General features: G+C 40.9%; 1 protein-coding gene across 1 annotated transcript in view; it reads left to right on the top strand.

Annotated features, from left to right (window-relative positions):
* The first annotated feature begins 210 nt into the window (after nt 1-210).
* Nucleotides 211-18,521, top strand: part of MYO16 (myosin XVI) — a 574,777-nt gene continuing 556,466 nt past the window's right edge. Inside the window, exon 1 of the mRNA XM_032402627.1 lies at nt 211-276. The gene's annotated coding sequence lies outside the window, so the exon portion shown is untranslated. The remainder of the gene's footprint in view (nt 277-18,521) is intronic.

Below are 18,521 nucleotides of genomic sequence, written 5' to 3'. Positions count from 1 at the left end.
GTGTGGCCGCGGGTCCCGGAGGCGGGCCGAGCGAGCCCAGCCCACACCGGGCTCCGAGCGGCCGCGGCCAGCCTCCCTGCGGCCCGGCTGCGCGCACCGCGCCCGCCCCGAGCGTGCCGCGGCCCTGGGCGCAGGGGACCCGCGCCCCCGCGCCCCCCGCCCCCCGCCGCCCCCGCGCCCCGCCGCAGCCGCTCGCCCTCCGCAGCGCACCCGGAGCCAATCCCCGCGTTCGCGCCGCCGGCCGCACGAGGCTCCCGTGGACCATTCCCCAGCAAGGTAGGGCGGCGGCGGGGCTCCGGGCGCGCTCCCCAGCGCGGGGCAGTCGAACGAGCAGCCTCGCCCCGGGTGCAGAGGACGGCGGGGCGCACATGCGCACCCCCCGCCCCGCGGCGCTGGCGACTCCGGGAGGGTGCCGGCTGCTCGCACCTACATCGCGGGCTCCCCAGCCCGAGTCCCAGCGTGGAGAGGGGGGCGTGGGGAGGACGCTGGCGGTCCTTTCCCGGGAGGGGGACGGGGAGGTGTGTGAACGCGGGCAGAGCGCAGAACGCCTGTGAACTCTGGACCCGGCCGAGTTGAGGCGACACTGGCAGTTTAGAGGGACCTGGGAGCCTGTCGTTGCTGCGGGAGACGGGAGGAGAGGCGCGGTCACCTACTCGACCGCTCCTGGGGGCGGCAGGGGGCCGTCTTCCTTCTCTTTTTCCTTTGGGGATGAAAAAGAGCGACTACTTCAGAGAACAAAGATGTAGGGGTGGAGGTGGGCTCCCTGGCTGTGGCCTCTTGCCCTGATCCCACTGACCCCTGACCGCGACCCCCGCCGGCCAGGGTCCGCTCCATTGTCCTGGAGGCCCGGCCGCCACACGGTGGGCCAAGTCCGCGGGGCAGCGGGGTACCCATCCGGGGCTGCTCGCGGCTCCTGCTCCCCTCGGCCTCCGCCCACCCTCCCTGGCTGGGTAAAACCCACCAGCTCGGTGCAAGTGCTGGGTTTAACTGGCACCTTGTACGCCCCCGAAAGGAAATGGAGATGATTTTCGTCAAGTTCTCTCCGCGTATCTGTCATTACTGAGAAGCGGTAGCTACTCGCTCGAGCCTCAGAGCTCTGTTTGGGGGACTGAGCCAGTGCGTTTAAATTGTGTGTTAATCATTTGCCACCTGGTAGAATTATTTAGCCATTGGAAGAGAAGGGCTTGTGTTTTGCTCAGCAGGGCCAAGTAAAACTTAGCTGTTCTGAACCGGCCAAAGGAGTCAGGGAGCAGAAAGGCAGGCGCAAAGGCGGTCTTGGTTCTGCCCAGCGCAGGAGCTCCCGGGGAAGCGGGGATCCTGCTTGGCTTTCTTTGAGAATCTCGGGAAATGTTTGGAGTCTCTGTTCGGGAGAAGGTTAAAATGCCTCGCGCATGTTTACCAGGCGTTCTTGGGGTACTTATGAAGCTCCCGCAATCTATCCATGCGTCTTCTAGTGATTTTCACTTAGAATGAAGAGTAAGAACAAGAGACCTCCAGATCATCCATGAGCTTCGGAAATCAAAGCCACACGACTGAGGACAGGGCACCCCGCAGACCTACCTGGACCATCAAGTTTCCTCTTGATGGACTACATTAAATTTTGCTCTTGATGTTTTAAAAGTTTTTGAGGGTAATTTGTCAACCCTGAGTTAAGGGTCCTCCAAAGCATGTCAGGTTGTCTGTTTGAAGTTTAGTTTATTAAAATTATGCAAGCATATGTAACATGTGCTGGACATTAACAGCTATGGTCCCTTGCCACAGGTAACCAACCTGTGTGAGTCTATGAGGTTTATGTTTGATGGGCTTTTTGGAAACCAGAATATATGACACTGCTTTAGAGATAGTGTTAATATGCCCCAGGGGTATATCACTTGCTATACAAATCATCCAGAGTGTGATATTTACTTGCAGAAGGAAAAATAAGTTTAATCAGTAAAATTTCATGCAGAGGGCATAATGCTATAGTTCAGTTTATCTGTGTCCTTTGAGAATTGGGGGAGTGAAATTTGTTCAGCACATACTAAAATACTAAAGTATTTTATTTTGCATGTGAAATAATACTGTAAAGATTTTCCCTCCCTCTGATCTGAGAATGCTTGAAGACACAAGCTCTAGTAGATAGTGTGGCAGGCCATTCATGTGATGAATGCTTATGGGATCCTAATATATATGTGTACGTATATGTGTGACATAACTTGCAGGTCATTTAATGTGTTGAAACATTTGCATGAGTGAGAAAATATATTTCACTGGAACTGGGATATTTAAAGATGGTAGTTCTTTATATTTGACCTATGGTGAGCAGAGCACCTCAAATACATATCTGCCTTTTTGGGATCTTCTCATCATAGCAGAGGACCCAGAGGACCTGCGTCATGTTTTCAAGGGCAGAGAGCTAGATCTAGGCAAGGTTTTTGGGCCTTGGTCTTTCTACCAAACAGGAGCATTGGACAGGTGGGAAGGAAGAGGGTTTGATCATAACCCCCTGAGAGGGAGACACATGGGGCAAACCTTGGGGAAATGGTATATTTTAACAGCAGTGATAAATCTCTTCTTCTCTCCTCACCTCTTTCTCCTATGGTTCTCCCCCCAACTCTTGTGGCCACTCCTCTGTTCTGGGTTCTTCTCTGTACTAGAAATAACACATCGTTCTATACGAGTTTCAGAGAGCAAAGGCTGAGCATGTCAAGCGAACAGGAAACCTTTAAATGAAAATTACTTATTTAGTTTAAAAATGCATATACTTTACCCATATGGATTAAAGAAAAAAGGGCCAGGCAGTGAAAAAAAGATGATTTTCACCCAAGGTGCATTGGGGGGAGGAAGCAGTCATAGGAAGTCAAGTGTCTTTACCCTCAGAGATTGAGAAGCTCCCAGTAGCAACTGGGCCACTTGTGAGTTGTTTTCTCACCTGGGCTCTCCCCTGATCTTCTCAACTGCCCCTGGGAGGTGAGTGTAGACATGGCCACTCCTTCGACATTCCCAATTTCCCTTTCCTGAATCTGTTCCTTCTCCCTGTGGAGATGCCCCCAGGCAAAATTCAGTGCCCTTCCAGAGCCTCCCTACTGGTGGGTGATTATCACATTGTTTGTGTTCTGTCTCAAGTCTTTTCCCAGTGCCTTTACAGTCTCCTGCCTGGGGTGTGACCCTCCATATGGATCCAGTTTATGCTTTTAGAATATTGAACCAAGGGGTGCTTGGGTGGCTCAGTTGGTTAAGCGTCTGCTTCTGCTCAGGTCATGATCCCCTCGGGAACCTGCCTCTCCCTCCCGTCCCCACTGAAATCAGGCACTTCTACTCACTGGCCTCTTTAAGCAGCTACTTTTTTTCAGAGAAATGTGTGAATGATTTTTAGACCGTGAGAAGTGATAAAAATGCATTAACAGTTCTGTTGTGACATTTCCTGAGAATGAGCAGTCATTCAAGTACACAGAGATTTAGGTGTGTGCTCCCTGGGCTCCCTAACTCCCCCCCACCTGGTAGGAGTAGATTTCCTGAGCCGTTCCTAGAGTGCGGGCTGGGACACAGGACACAGCCCTGAGCGACTTCCAGGAGCTCCGTGTCTAAGAGCCACTGTGCCAAGGGCGCTCAGGAGTTCACACCTCAACTCCTCCAGCCAGCTAGAATCGCCTGTCTTTCCCAACACAGAGAGCAGTCTGCAGAGATTTTCCTACTTGCCTATTCTCGCGTTTGATTACAGTAACGAGGAACACCTCACAGTAAATCAGGCCGTTGGTTCTAAGGAAGTGTAGATCCACATTATCTAACTGTAACTAAAAGTAGACAGAGACAAAGTGATGCTATTTTCTTTTTCTTTTTTCTTTTTTAAGATTTTATTTATTTGCGAGAGAGAGAATGAGAGACAGAGAGCATGAGAGGGAGGAGGGTCAGAGGGAGAAGCAGACTCCCCGCTGAGCAGGGAGCCCGATGCGGGACTCGATCCCGGGACTCCAGGATCATGACCTGAGCCGAAGGCAGTCGCTCAACCAACTGAGCCACCCAGGCGCCCAAAGTGATGCTATTTTCTGACAGATGGTAGATTTCAAGTGGCAGGATCCTATCAACTGATTTTATTTTATATTCTGGGCGGAATGACAATACTTTCTGTGTAACTGTGTTAAAAAGAGCAATTTTAAATGCCATGGTCTTTAGGATTCCTGCAGTGTGCTTGTTTCTGTGGATATGGAGGGAGCTGGGGTAGAGTCTGCACCAGTTTACTCCCCTTCATGAGAGTTTCTCTGCGCCCATGGCCTTCCAGCTTCCATTCAGACCCTGCTGCAGAAACTCACCTGCACCCTTATCCCTCAGCCCCAAGGGCATTTGACAGCAGGCTCTCACCTCTTAGCTGCTCCTGGTTCCTTTGTCCCCTGTCCGCCTGATGTGGCTCCCCATGCTGTCCCTTGCCACCCGCTTGCTTCTCCCCTGTCCATGTTGCATGAGGGTCCCTCTCCACCCTCCCCCTGCACGCAGCTCCAGCCCTGCAGTTCCAGCGCCTCCTCCTGGGGTACTTTCTGGCCTGAATCTGCCTGCGGGACCTCTTACCTGGATGTCCCCTGCCTGCCTGACTTCAGCGCCCCAAGGAGAGTTCAGAATATGTTCCTCTCTCCAGGTCGCCTCTCTCATTCCTGCACATCTCCCCTGCCCCAGGGGTGGAAGCCCCATGGCTGGCCCTCCTCACCTGCTCTTCCCTCCCCAACCCCACTGCCCTTCCCTGGGTCCCCAGGGAGTCTCAGTTTATCTGGTAGACATTGCTGAGAGGAGTCTTCTTCTTCATTCTGACCTTTTATGCCCAGGCTTAGTCAAGTCTTCATCTCCTGCCAGGGCTCAGGGATCAGTTGCTAACTTGCTATTCCAGGCTGTCCCCTCAGATCCTGTCACAGATGCCAGAGCGATTTATCTTAAATGCCAATTTGGCCACGAGGCCTCTTGCTGCAAGTGACGTCCTGTTCCACAGCACCGTGTGCATGCGCCTCTGCACAACGTGGTCCTCCTTGACCCCCTCCTGCCCACCCCGCAGCCTCCTCTCCTCAGTCCCAACTCCCATCTGCTACCTTGGACGACACTGAGGTGCATGTAGTTTCCCACCCAGAATTTAACGTTTCCTAACGCATAGACTTTATTCATTCTCCTGCCTGTTGGGAACGTGCTTCTCCCTCTGTTCAGCTGGAGTCAGATGCAGAACATCTTTCTCCAATCACCCTCACCCCATAGATGTTCCTCTTTTGGCATCTCCTTACTGCACACACGTCATGGGCTTGTCCTTAGCGCCACCTGCTCTGTTTGAACGTCTGACTTCCTGCTACACGTCCTGGCGCATCTCTGTGTGTGTGTAGCTTGGTAGATGTTCTAGGACTGGATTAGATGTAAGCGCTGCAAAAGCCAAGCTGCTTCGAGCCCTGGAAATGCCCTTTGGAGATTCCGGCCCCGACCGCGCCCTGCGCGCCTCACATTTTACTGTGACCCTTGTCTCTGCCACCACCCCAGACCCTGCCCCACAGACCCCTCTGACTGTGTCCTTCACTCTCCCATGAAAATCATCTGCTGATCTTACAGATAAGGAAGAGAAACCTAGAGAGACGGAGTAATTTATTCAGAGTTACACTGCTAGCTCGGGATAGATGAGGACTTGCATAAAGGTCTGGTTATTAATCCTGTGCTCTTGTCACTAAGCAGAAATCCAGGTTCTTTCTTTTTAAGAGAGGACCATTTTTTTTTTTTCCTTTTTGGCTTCTTGAACAAGTGCCATACAGAAGACCCTCTAGAGCCAGGGGCAGCCAGCTGTAGGCCGGGGGCCAAGTATAACCTGTGGTTGGTTTGTGTGGCGGGCTGTGAGCTACACGTTTCATTTGCAAAGGAGAGCAGAAACAAGACAATGCAACCCAACACAGCACAACAAAGAAGGTGTGAGCCACTGAGACCCTATGGCCCTCCTAGCCTAAAATATGCGCTCTCTTGCCCTTTGCAGAAGATAACTGCCGAGCTTGATCCAAGGGAACGATGGGGCCTAAAGGTCATGTTCAGTGTAATTTATGTGGAAACTGACTTTGGTGAATAATCATCATCCCCCCAAAAACTGGACATTTAAAAAATTAGTTGTAGATTTGCTGCATTTTAAGAAGAAAAAAAATGAAGGCAGAACCCATATTTCATGCATTGGATGAATTGTGTTCGTGCTTGTTTCGTATCCTTCTCCTTTACCCACACGTGATTACCATGGTAGACATCATCACTATTACATAATGTAAGTAAAATAAGTCAGGTATGTCCCCCCAGAATTGCTGGGGGCATTTTTGGTTAAAAAATATGATTGAAGGTATGGATAAAGGTGAGTTTGATGTTCAAATTCTCATAAGCTAAATTGAATTAAATAAATTGCATAAAAATAGGCATTTGAATATATTCTTTTTCTATAACTGAAATGTTGAATGCCTTCTTTTCACTTTTATTACTAGAATTAGTGTTTTAAAAATAAACTTGGTAGGTTAAAGTCTCTGGCATGTGGCACTGTATGCCTTTAATGAACACATTTGAAATATTAAATAATTCCTTTAAGAATGATAAAGTCTTATTCAGGCGTACTCATTTTCTTTCTAATTTAGATTCTTGGTTATAAGCAGTTCAGTTATATGTGGTTGAGAGTCCCTGGGTAGAAATCATTCCATGAGCTCTCCAATCTTCCTTTAAAAAGTCTATTAATATGCCTTTTATCTTTATGATTTGGGACAGCGAGTCATTAACTTTACATTTATTTCCAGTGATTTAAAACTAAATGCAAGAACAAGACAAAAGAACTTTGGGATAAGAAATAAAGAAATTTCATAGAATGGAATACCGAGGAAGATATTTTATACAGGCTGGAGCTGTGTTCATTTTATAGTGTGTAGAAGGAGACAAGTCACAGTTTTCTGGAGTGAAACAAAGACATTTCTCAGGAAAGGGCTTTGCTGAAGCAATACATCCATGAGAGTTCAAATAAGGATGGTAAGTAGAGTTTTCCTAATATAGGTGATAAAAGAGGCATCGAGGCAGGAAATTGCAGTCATAAGACATAGTATGAATATACAGTAAGTGTAAGAGGTCAATGAGGAGGTGACCTTGAGGTGGGCAAGCATATGTTGGAATTCCAGATCTGCTTCTCACTCCTCTGGCACCACGAGTAAGTGGGAAAACCTTTCTCCACTTCATGTGTGAAATGGGGTAAACAAAGTGGCTGCCTTGTAGGGTAAAATGTGAGATTAAATGAGATACAGTTTCTTGGACCCACTTAGCTCGGAGCTTATCACTGGGCAGGAGCTCTGTCAATTCAGGCGGTGTCATCCTGCCTGAAGAAGACAGCAGTGTGCTCGGACTTCGGCCGAAGTTTCCTTCTCAGAAAGTCTAGGTGACTTAATTAAACAAGTTGGAGTGCTTTCTAAAAACGTACCATTCAAGTGCTGTGATGGACTTGGACTTGAATCTACTTACTAAGTAAGAACTTGTTGGTGACATAAACGTGGCAAAACCACTGGAGAAAATGATCTCACTAGCTTGTTTTGTACTATGTTGAAATAGTCTGGTGCCTAGTGGATCCTAAGAGAGTGGATTTTGAAATGCTGGGAGAGAGGAGCCCAGGGGATGGACAGAGACTGTAAAATCAGATGTGGGGTGGGAGATTCTACAAAGCAGCGTCATGGCTCTGCAGTCACGTATGGTCATTACGAGGAAGCAAAAGAAGGCACAGGAATGGCACATCACTCCCTAGGGTCTACCTGTGAGGTGACACTTAGCGAGGACGTGCATACGGGCTGTAGAGGGAGCAGGTGTCCAAGCAAAGTGAAAAACAGTAACATGAACCCATAAGAAGACTGTCAGGACTGAACCTCATCATGAGGGCGGGTTTGGAAAAAAATGCTGAAGACAACGAACAGGCTCTTCTTGCAATGTTTAGAATAAGAAGAGCAAGGCCGTGTTCAGCCTCTGCTTGGGACTAATGATGTAAAAAGTAAAGATCATGTAAAGATGGATCTCCTCATTGTCGTTTTGGTCCCCGTCCTCTAAATCAAAGAGAATGAGCTTAAACAAGGAAAATAAATCAGAATCTTGGACCAAAGCCCAAGATAGATGAAGATATTAAGACAGAAATTCGTGTATTTCTTTTAAGTGCATTCAGGTGAAGCTCAGGTGAGTCGAATGCCAGGGTACAGAAAGAACTGCAGGTGTGTGACTGAGGATGTCCTTGACAATCATGGGACATGATGGAGAATGGCCAAAACCTTGGAGAACTGGGCAGGTCAGATGTCCTGAGCTTCATAGAATATCCTAGAAGCTATAGATTGGTATATAGATTCCCATCAACAATAATACATTATAATATTATGTACACACACTCATCACAAATTTTAAACCACAAGGAACCAGAATAGTTCACAAAAGTCAGTCATTACAAACTCACCTACTTATTTGAAAAGCCAGTTACAATGAATGCTTCGCTTTGCTCATCTATAAAATAAGGTGAATTAATTTCTAAGGTTCGTATTTATTAGAATTTATATTGAAGTTTAGTTTGATTTTTTTTTTTTTTTTTGCTTTACATGGTGTCAGTTTTTTTTTTTAATTGTGGCAAAACACGCATAACAAAGTTTATGACCATAACCATTTTTAAGTAGATAGCAGTGTTAATTGTTGTGCAACAGATCTCTAGAAGTTTTTCCTGTTGTACAACTGAAATCCTGTACTCATTGAACAAGAGCTTCCAATTTCCCTCCCCTGCCTGTGACCCTTGCAACCACATCCCACTTTCTGCCTGTGAGTTGGACTATCTTAGATACCTCATATAAACAGAATCATGCCGTATTTATCTTTTTGTGACTGTTACTTCACTGAGCATAGTGTCCTCAAGCTTCATCCGTATTTTGTAGCATTTGACAAGATTTCCTTTTTTTCTTAAGGCTCAATAATATTCCATTGTTCGTATGCACCACATTTTGTTTATCCATTGATCCATCAATGGACAGTTAGGTTTCTTCTGCCTTTTGGCAACCGTGAATAATGCTGCGGTAAATATGGATATGCAAATGTCTCTTTGAGATCCCGTTTTCAATTCTGTTTGTGATATATATCTTGAAAGGGGATTACGGTGTCATATGATAATTCTATTTTTAATTTTTTCCAGCTTTATTGAGATGTAATTGACATATAAGATTGTGTGAATTTAAGGTGTACAGAGAAGTGATTTTATATGTGTATATATTGCAAAACGATTACTGCAACATAATTAACACATCCATCACCTTATATAGTTAAAATTTTGCATGTGTGTGTGTGGTGAGCACTTTAAAAATCTACCTCTTATTTACAAACGATAGTACATACTTATTACTTATACATAATATAGTATTGTTAACTATAGTCACCATGCTGTACATTACATCCCCTTTGCTGTGCAGAAATTTTTAAGTTTGCTTTAGTCTCATTTGTTTATGTTTGCTTTTTTGTTGTCTGTGTTTTTGGTGTTATATTCAAGATATCACTGCCAAATCCAATGTCATGAAGCTTATCTTATTTTCTTCTGGGAGTTTTGTAGTTTCAAAGCTATGTTTTTAATCTATTTTGAGTTGGTTTTTATATATGTTGTAAAATAAGGATACAACTTCATTCTTTTGCATGTGGGCATTTGGTTTTCCCAGCACCAATTGCTCAAGAGACTATCTTTCCCCTATTATGTAGTGTTGGCACCCTCACTGAAGATCATTTGGCCATGTACGTGAGGATTTATTTCTGGGCTCTGTATTCTGTTCTGTTGGCCTATTCATCTGTCTTTATGCCAGTACTATTCTGTTTTGATCATTATAGCTTTGTAATATATTCTGAAACTAGAAGAATGAAATTTCTAGTTTCTTCTTTGTCAGGATTGTTTTTGCTCTGGGCAAAAAGATGCCCGAATTCTGTGAATTTTAGAATAGTCTTTTTATTGGTGTCAAATGCCATTGAGGGGGCACCTGGGTGGCTCAGTCAGTTAAGTGTCTGCCTTCGACTCAGGTCATGATCCTAGGGTCCTGGGGGCTCGATCTCAGAAGGGGGCCTGCTTCTCCCTCTCTCTTTGCCCCTCTCCCTGTTTGTGCTCTCTCTCTCTGTCAAATAAATAAATAAAATCTTAAAAAAATGCCATTGAGATTTTTATAGAGACTGCGTTAAATCTATAGATCATTTTGGGTAATATGGACATTTTATAATCTTAAGTCTTCCAATCCATCAACATGGGTTGTCTTTCCATTTATTTATGTCTTCTCTAATTTTTTTCAACAATATTTTATAGTTTTCAGAGTACAGGTCTTTCACTCCCTTGGTTCAGTTTATTCCTAAGTATCTTATTCTTTTTGGTGCTATTGTAAATGGGATTGTTTCCTTAATTTTCTTTTAAAAGTTTTCATTCCTAGTGTATAAAAACACAACTGATTTTTATTTGTTGGTTTTGTATCCTGAAAATTTGCTGAAAACTATTAGTTCTAATAGTTTTTTTTTTTTTGGTGGAATCTTTAGGGTTTTTACATAGAAGGGCAGGGCATGTTGTCTGTGAACAGAGATAATTTAACTTCTTCCTTTCCAGTTTGGATATTTTTGATTTCTTTTTCTTGTCTAATTGCTCTGGCTAGGATTTCCAGTACTGTGTTGAATAGAAGGAGTAAGACTGGGGTTCCTTACCTTCTGCCTGGTCTTAGAGGAAAAGCTTTCAGTTTTTCACCATTGCATATGATGTTAGCTGTAGGCTTTTCACATATGATTTTTAAAAAAATATTGTGGGAATTTCCTCCTATTCCTAGTTTGTTGAGCATTTTTTTATGAAATGGTGTTGAATTTTGTCAGATGCTTTTTCTGTCATTTGAGATGATCATGTGAATTTTGCCCTTTGTTCTACTAATGGGGTGTATTAAATTAATAGATTTTCAAATACTGAAGTGTTCTTGCATCCCAGGAGTAAATCCCACTTGGTCATGGGGTATATTGATTTTAATGTGCTGCTGAATTTAGTTTACTAGTATTTTTTTGAGGATTTTTCAGCAGTGTTTACCATGGATATTGGTCTGTAGTTTTCTTTTATTGTGGTATCTTTGGCTTGGTATCAGGGTAGTCTCATAAAATGAGATTGGAAGTGTTTCTTCTTCTTCAGCTTTTTGGAAGAATTTGAGAAGGATTGGCATTAATTCATCTTTAAATGCTGGATAGAATTCTCCAGTGAAGCCATTTGGCCCTGGGCTTTTCTTTGTTCGGAGGTTATGATTACTAATTTGATCACTTTACTGGGTATAGTTCAGCTCAGATTTTGTATTTCTTCTGGGTTTAGCCTTGGTGTGTTTTATATTTTAGGAATTTATTCATTTCTGCTATGTTGGCATGCAATTGTTCATAGTAGTCCTTTATAATCCTTTTTATTTCTGTGGCATCAGCTGTTGTATCAACTCTTCAGTTCTGGCTTGACTGAAAACGTGACTTTTCTTCACGTTTTTCCCTTAGTCTAGCAAAAAATTTCTCAGTTTTGTTGATCTTTTCAAAGCCCAACTCTTAGTTTCATTCACGTTATTTTTTTTTTTCTGTTCTCCATTTTATTTATTTATTTGAATCTTTATTATTTCCTTTCTTCTGCTAATTTTTGGCTTGGTTTATTTTCTAGTTTCTTGATGTGTAAAGTTAGGTTATTGATTCCAGATCTTTCCGCTTTTTGAATGTAGGTGTTTACTGCTATTAACTTCTCTCTTGGTACAGACTTATTGTATCCCATAGGTTTCGTGTATTGTGTTCTCATTTTTATTTGTCTCAAGATATTTTCTGTTTTCTATTTTCCTTTGTGAAGTTTTCTTAGACTCATTGTTTTTCAAGAGTGTGTTGTTCAATTTCCACATATTTATGAATGCTCCAGTTATTTTTCTATTACTGATACTTAGTTTAATTCTATTGTTGTCAGAAAATATACTTGGTATGATTTCATACCAATACTCTTAATTTTTTTTTAATATTCTCACACTTTTAAGACTCGTTTTGTGGTCTAATATGTCCTAATATGTGATTTATCCTGAAGAATGTTCCATGTACACTTGAGAAGAGTGTGTATTCTACTGTCGTTGGGTGGAATGTTCCATATGTCTGCTAGGAATTGGTCTTTAGTGTTCAAGTTCTCTCATTTCTTATTGATCTTCTGTCTGGTTGTTCTAGTCATTATTGAAAGTGGGGTTGTGTTAGGGTTAAAGAAAGAAAAGGAAATTTTTTGTCAATAATTGGGTCATGTGATTATAGAGGCTGTGAAGTCTCATGATATGCTCTCTGCAAACTAAAGGCCTAGAAAAGCTGGTGATGTAATTCATCATACTGAGTCCTATAGCCTGAGAACCAGGAGAGCTGATGGTATAAATCCTACTCCAAGGGCAGAAGATGAAATGAGATGTTCCATTTCAGTGAAGCAGGGAAAAAAAAACAAGGATAAATTCCTCCTACTTCTGCCTTTTGTTCTCTTCAGTACTTCAGTGGATTGGATGATGCCAAACCATGCTGGAGAGGGCAATCATCTACTTTCTGAGTCCGCCAATTAAAATTCTAATCTTATCTGGAAACACCTGCACAGACATAACCAGAAACAATGTTTGATCTGGGAACCCCATGACCCATTCAAATTAACACATAAAATGAACCATCACATGAGGTATTGAAATCTCCTGCTGCCTTTGTGTTATAATCTATTTCTGCCTTAGATTATGTCACTTTTTTCCAAGTGTTTGGATGCTCTGATGTTTAGGTGTACATATAGTTATAATTATATATTCCTGGTGAATTGACCCTTTTGCCATTATATAATGTCTTCTTTGTCTTTTTTGACCGTGCTTGACTTCATGCCTGCTTCAGCTGCTGTAAATAGGGCTGCTCCTACTCTGTTTTGGTTGCTATTTGGATGGATTATCTTTTCCTAGCTTTTCACCTTTAGCCTATGTGTGTCCTTACATCTAAAATGAGTCTGCTTTTTAAAATCCATTCAACTACTTTATGGTTTTTGTTTGGAGAATTTAAACCATTTACATATAAAGTAGTTATTGACAGGGAAGGACTTACTATTGACATTTTGTTAAGTGTTTCCTGTATATATTATAGCTGTTTTGTTCTTCTTTTTCCTTTCTTGCTGCCTTCCTTTATGTTTTGTTGATCTTTTGTAGTGACATATTTAGTTTCCTTTGTGATTTTCTTTTGTATATCTTCTATTGTTTTTTTCCTTTGTGGTTTCCATGAGGATTACATAAAATGTCTTATAGTTATGTAAAAAAGAACTAATCAGAGATGAAGAACACAATAAATGAAATTAAAAATACACTTGATGGAATAGATAGCAAGCTGGAAGAATCAGAGGAACGAATTAATGAACTAAAAGACAGAGTAATGGAAAGTAGTCAAGCTGAACAAATGAGAGAAAAAAGAATTATGCAAAATGAGAATAGACTTAGGGAACTCAGTGGTTCTATCAAGTGCGGTAACATTTGTTTTATAGGAGTCCCAGAAGGAGAAGAGAAAGAAAACGGGGCAGAGAATTTATTTGAAGAAATAATAGCTGAAAACTTCCCTAATTTAGGGAAGGAAACAGATATCTAGATCCAGAAGGCACAGAGATCCCCTCAAAAAATCAACCCAAGGATGTTCACATTAAGACATATAGTAATCAAAATGGCAAAAAAGTAGTGATAAAAAAAATTAAAAGCAGCAAGAGAAAAGAAGGGAGTTACATACAAGGGAATCTTCATAAGGCTATCAGTGGGTTTTTTTTAGCAGAAACTGCATGACAGAAGGGAGTGGCATGACATATTCAAGGTCTTAAAAGGGAAAAATGTACAGCTAAGAATAATCTGTTTAGCAAAGGTGTCATTCAGAATAGAAGGAGAGATAAGGGAACTCCTGGCTGGCTCAGTCAGTGGAGCACACAACTCTTGATCTCAGGGTTGTGAGTTCAAGCCCCACAGTGGGTGTAGCAATTACTTAAAAATAAAATCTTAAAAAAAAATGAAGGAGCGATAAGGAGTTTCCCAGACAAACAAAAACTAAAGCAGTTTATGACCACTAAGCCAGCTTTATAAGAAATACTAATGGGGACTCTTTGAGTGGAAAGGAAAAATTGTAAGTGAGAGTATGAAAAGCAGAAAACACAAAAGCAATAAAAATAAGTTTTTCTATGAAAAAACCAGTCAAGAGATTCACAAAATAAAAAGATGTAAAGTATGACACCATATACCTAAAATGTTGCGGGGAGAAGAGTAAAGAATGGGTTTAAACTTAAGCGACTATCAACTTAATATAGACTGCTGTATGCACGACATGTCATACACAAACCTAATGGTAACCAAAAATCAAACCACTAATATGCAAAGAATAAAGAGAAAGGAATCCAAGTATATCACTAAAGAAAACCAACAAGCCATGAAAAAGAATAAGAGAAGAAAGGGTCAGAGAAACACTACAAAAATAACCACAAAACAAGTAAAATGGCAATACATATCCATATCTATCAATAGTTACTTTTAATAGAAATGGACTAAAAGCTCCAAACAAAAGACATAGGGGGACAGAGTGGATAAAAAAACAAAACCCATCCATATGCTGCCTATAAGAGACTAATTTTGACCTAAACACATCTCCAGATTGAAAGTGATGGGATGGAGAAACATTTATCATGCAACTGGATATCAAAAGAAAGCAGAAGTAGCAATACTTATATCAGACAAAAACCACTATAAAACAAACACTGTAACAAGATACAAAGAAGGACACTATATAATAATAAAGGAGACAATCCAAGAAGAAATAACAATTGTAAATATTTATGCACCCAACACGGAAGCACCCAAATACATAAAACAATAACAGACTTAAAGGAACTAACCAATAGTAATATAATATTAGGGGACCTCAACAAACCATGTACATTGATGGAAAGATCATCCAAACAGAAAATCCGCAAAACAATGCCTTTGAATGACACCCTGGACCAGATGGATTTAACAGATATAATCAGAACATTCCATCCTTAAACAGTAGAATACACATTCTTTTCAAGTGTGCATAGAACATTCTCCAGAATACGTCACATATTAGGCCATAAAACAAGCCTCAACAAATTCAAAAAGATCGAAGTCATACCATACATCTTTTCTGACCACAACACCATGAAACTAGAAATGAAGAAAAAGTCTGGAGAGAACACAAACACACAGATGTTAAATAACATGCTATGAAACAATGAATGGGTCAACCAAGAAATCAAAGAAGAAATCAGAAAGTACATGGAAACAAATGAAAACGAAAACATAATGTTCCAAAACCTTTGTGATACAGCAGAAGTGGTTCTAAGAGGGAAGTTTATAGCAATACAGGCCGACCTCAAGAAGCAAGAAAAATCTGAAATAAGTGACCTAATCTTACACCTAAAGGAGCTAGAAAAGCAACAAGCAAAACCTAAAACCAGCAGAAGGAAGGAAACAATAAAGATTAGAGCAGAAACAAATGATATAAACACAAAACAAAACAAACAAACAAAAAAACCAGATCAGTGAAACCAGGAGCTGTTTCTTTGAAAAGAGCAACAAAATTGATAAATATCTAGCCATACTCATAAAAAAAGGAGAAAGGACTCAAATAAGATCACAAATGGAAGAAGAGAAATAACAAAACAACACTACAGAACTGTAAGAATTTTTTGAAAACCTATATGCCAACAAAGTAGACAATGTAAAGGAAATGGATAAATTCCTGCAAACATATAATCTACCAAAACTGAAGCAGGAAGAAATAGAAAATTTGAACAGACTGATTATTAGCAAAGAAGATTGAATCAGTAATATAAAAGCTCCCAACAAACAGAAGTCCAGGACCAGATGGCTTCACAGGCGAATTCTACCAAACATTTTAAGAAAAGCTAACACCTGTTCTTCTCAAAATATTCCAATAAATAGAAGAGGAAGGAAAACTTCCAAATTCACTCTATGAGGCCAGCATTACCCTGATGCCATAATCAAATAAAGGCATCACAAAAAGTAGAACTACAGACCAATATCTCTAATGAACATAGATACAAAAATCCTCAACAGAATACTAGCAACTCATATCCAACAATACATTAAAAAAAAAAAAAAAATCACCACAATCAAGTGGGATTTATTCCTGGGATGCAAGAGTGGTTCAATATTTGCAAATCAGTCAATGTGATCCATCACATCAGTAGCAGAGAGGATAAAAACCATATGATCATTACAACAGACACAGAAAAAGCATTTGACAAAGTACAACATTAATTCAGGATGAAAGCCCTCAACAAAGTAGTTTTATAGGGAACATACCTCAACATAATAATGATTATTTATGAAAAACCCACAGCTAACATCATCCTCAATGGGGAAAAACTGAGAGCTTTCCCCCTAAGGTCAGGAACAAGACAAGGATGTCCACTCTCACCACTTTTATTTAACATAAAAGTACTGGAAGTATTGGAAGTCCTACCCACAGCAGTCAGACAACAAAAAGAAATAAAAGGCATTCAGACTGGTAAAGAAAAAGTAATATTTTCACTATTTTCAGATGACATGATACTACATATAGAAAACCCAAGAAAGTTCATCAAAAAACTACTGGAGCTGATAAATGAATTCGGCAAAGTCTCGGGATACAAAATCAATGTGCAGAAATCTGTTGCATTTCTTTACACCAATAATGAAGCAACAGAAAGAAAAATTAAGAAGACGATCCCATTTAAAATTGCACCAAAAATAATAAGATATCTAGGAATAAACTTTAACCAAAGAGGTGAAGGACATGTACTCTGAAAACTGTAAAACATTGGTCAAAGAAGGTGAAGATGACACAAAGAAATGGAAAGACATTCCATGCTCATGAATTGGAAGAAAAATTTGTTAAATTGTCTATGCTACCCAAAGCAATCCACAGATTTAATGTCATCGCTATCAAAATAGCAACAGCATTTTTCACAGAACTATAACCAACAATCCTAAAATTTATGTGGAACTACAGAAGACCCCAAATAAGCAAAGCAATCTTGAAAAAGAAAAGCAAAGCTGGAGTTATCACAATTCCAGATTTCAAGTTATATCACGAAGCTGTACTAATCAAAACAGTATGGTAGTGGCACAGAAATAGACACATAGATCAATGGAACAGAATAGGAAGTCTAGAAATAAACCCACAATTACATGGTCAATTAATCTTTTACAAAGCAGAAAGATTATCCAATGGAAAAAGACAGTCTCTTCAACAAATGGTGTTGGGGAAAGCTAGACAGCTACATGTAAAACAATGAAACCGGACCACTTTCTTAAACCATACACAAAAACAAACTCAAAATGGATTAAAGGCCTAAATGTGAGACCTGAAACCAAAAAATCCTAGAAGAGAGCACAGGCAGTGATTTCTCTGACACTGGCCGTAGCAACATTTGTCTAGATATGTCTTTTGAGGCAAGGGAAATAAAAGCAAAAATAAACTATTGGTACTACATCAAAATAAAAAGCTTCTACACAATGAAGGAAATAATCAACAAAACTAAAAAGCAACCTACAGAATGGGAGAAGATATTTGCAAATAATACATCTGATAAAGGGTTAGTACCGAAAATACATAAAGAACTTAAACAACTCAGCACCCGGAAAGCAAATAATCCAATTAAAAATGGGCAGAAGACATGAACAGACATTTCTCCAAAGAAGACAAACAGATGGCCAACAGGCACAGGAAAAGATGCTCATCATCTCCCATCATCACGGAAATGCAAATGAAAAGTACAGTAAGGTATCACGTCACACCTGTCAGAATGGATAAAATAAAAAACACAAGAAATAGAGGTATTGACAAGGATGTGGAGAAAAAGGAATCGTATTGTTGGTGGGAATGCCAACTGTTGCAGCCACCGTGGAAAGCAGTATGGAGGTTCCTCAAAAAATTAAAAATAGAACTACCCTATGATCCAGTAATTGCACTACTGGGTATTTACCCCCAAAATACAAAAACACTAATTCAAAAGGATACATACACCCCTATGTTGATTGCAGCGTTATTACAATAGCTAAATTATGAAAGCAGCCTGAGTGTCCACTGATAGATGAATGGATAAAGAAGAGGTGGTATATATAATGGAAAAAAAAAAAAAAATATATATATATAATCCAGCCACAAAAAGAATGAAGTATTGCCCTTTGCAATGACATGGATGGAGCTAGAGAGTACAATGCTAAGTGAAATACCATATGATTTCACTTTATGTGGAATTTAAGAGACAAAACAAATGAGCAAAGGAAAGAGAGAGAGAGAGACCAAGAAACAGACTCTTAATTACAGAGAACAAACTGATGGTTACCAGAATGGAGGTTGGTGGGAGTACGGGGGATATGGGTGATGGGGATTAAGGAGTACACTTGTGATGAGCACTGGGTGATGTGTGGAATTGTTAAATCAGTATATTATACAACTGAAACTAATATAACACTATGTGTTAACTATTCTGGGATTTA

Source organism: Phoca vitulina, unplaced genomic scaffold (genome assembly GCF_004348235.1).
Source record: "Phoca vitulina isolate PV1807 unplaced genomic scaffold, GSC_HSeal_1.0 scaffold5, whole genome shotgun sequence".
Classification (NCBI taxonomy): domain Eukaryota; kingdom Metazoa; phylum Chordata; class Mammalia; order Carnivora; family Phocidae; genus Phoca; species Phoca vitulina.
Note: the sequence above shows the minus strand (reverse complement) of the source record. Positions and strands in the feature narration are given on the sequence as shown.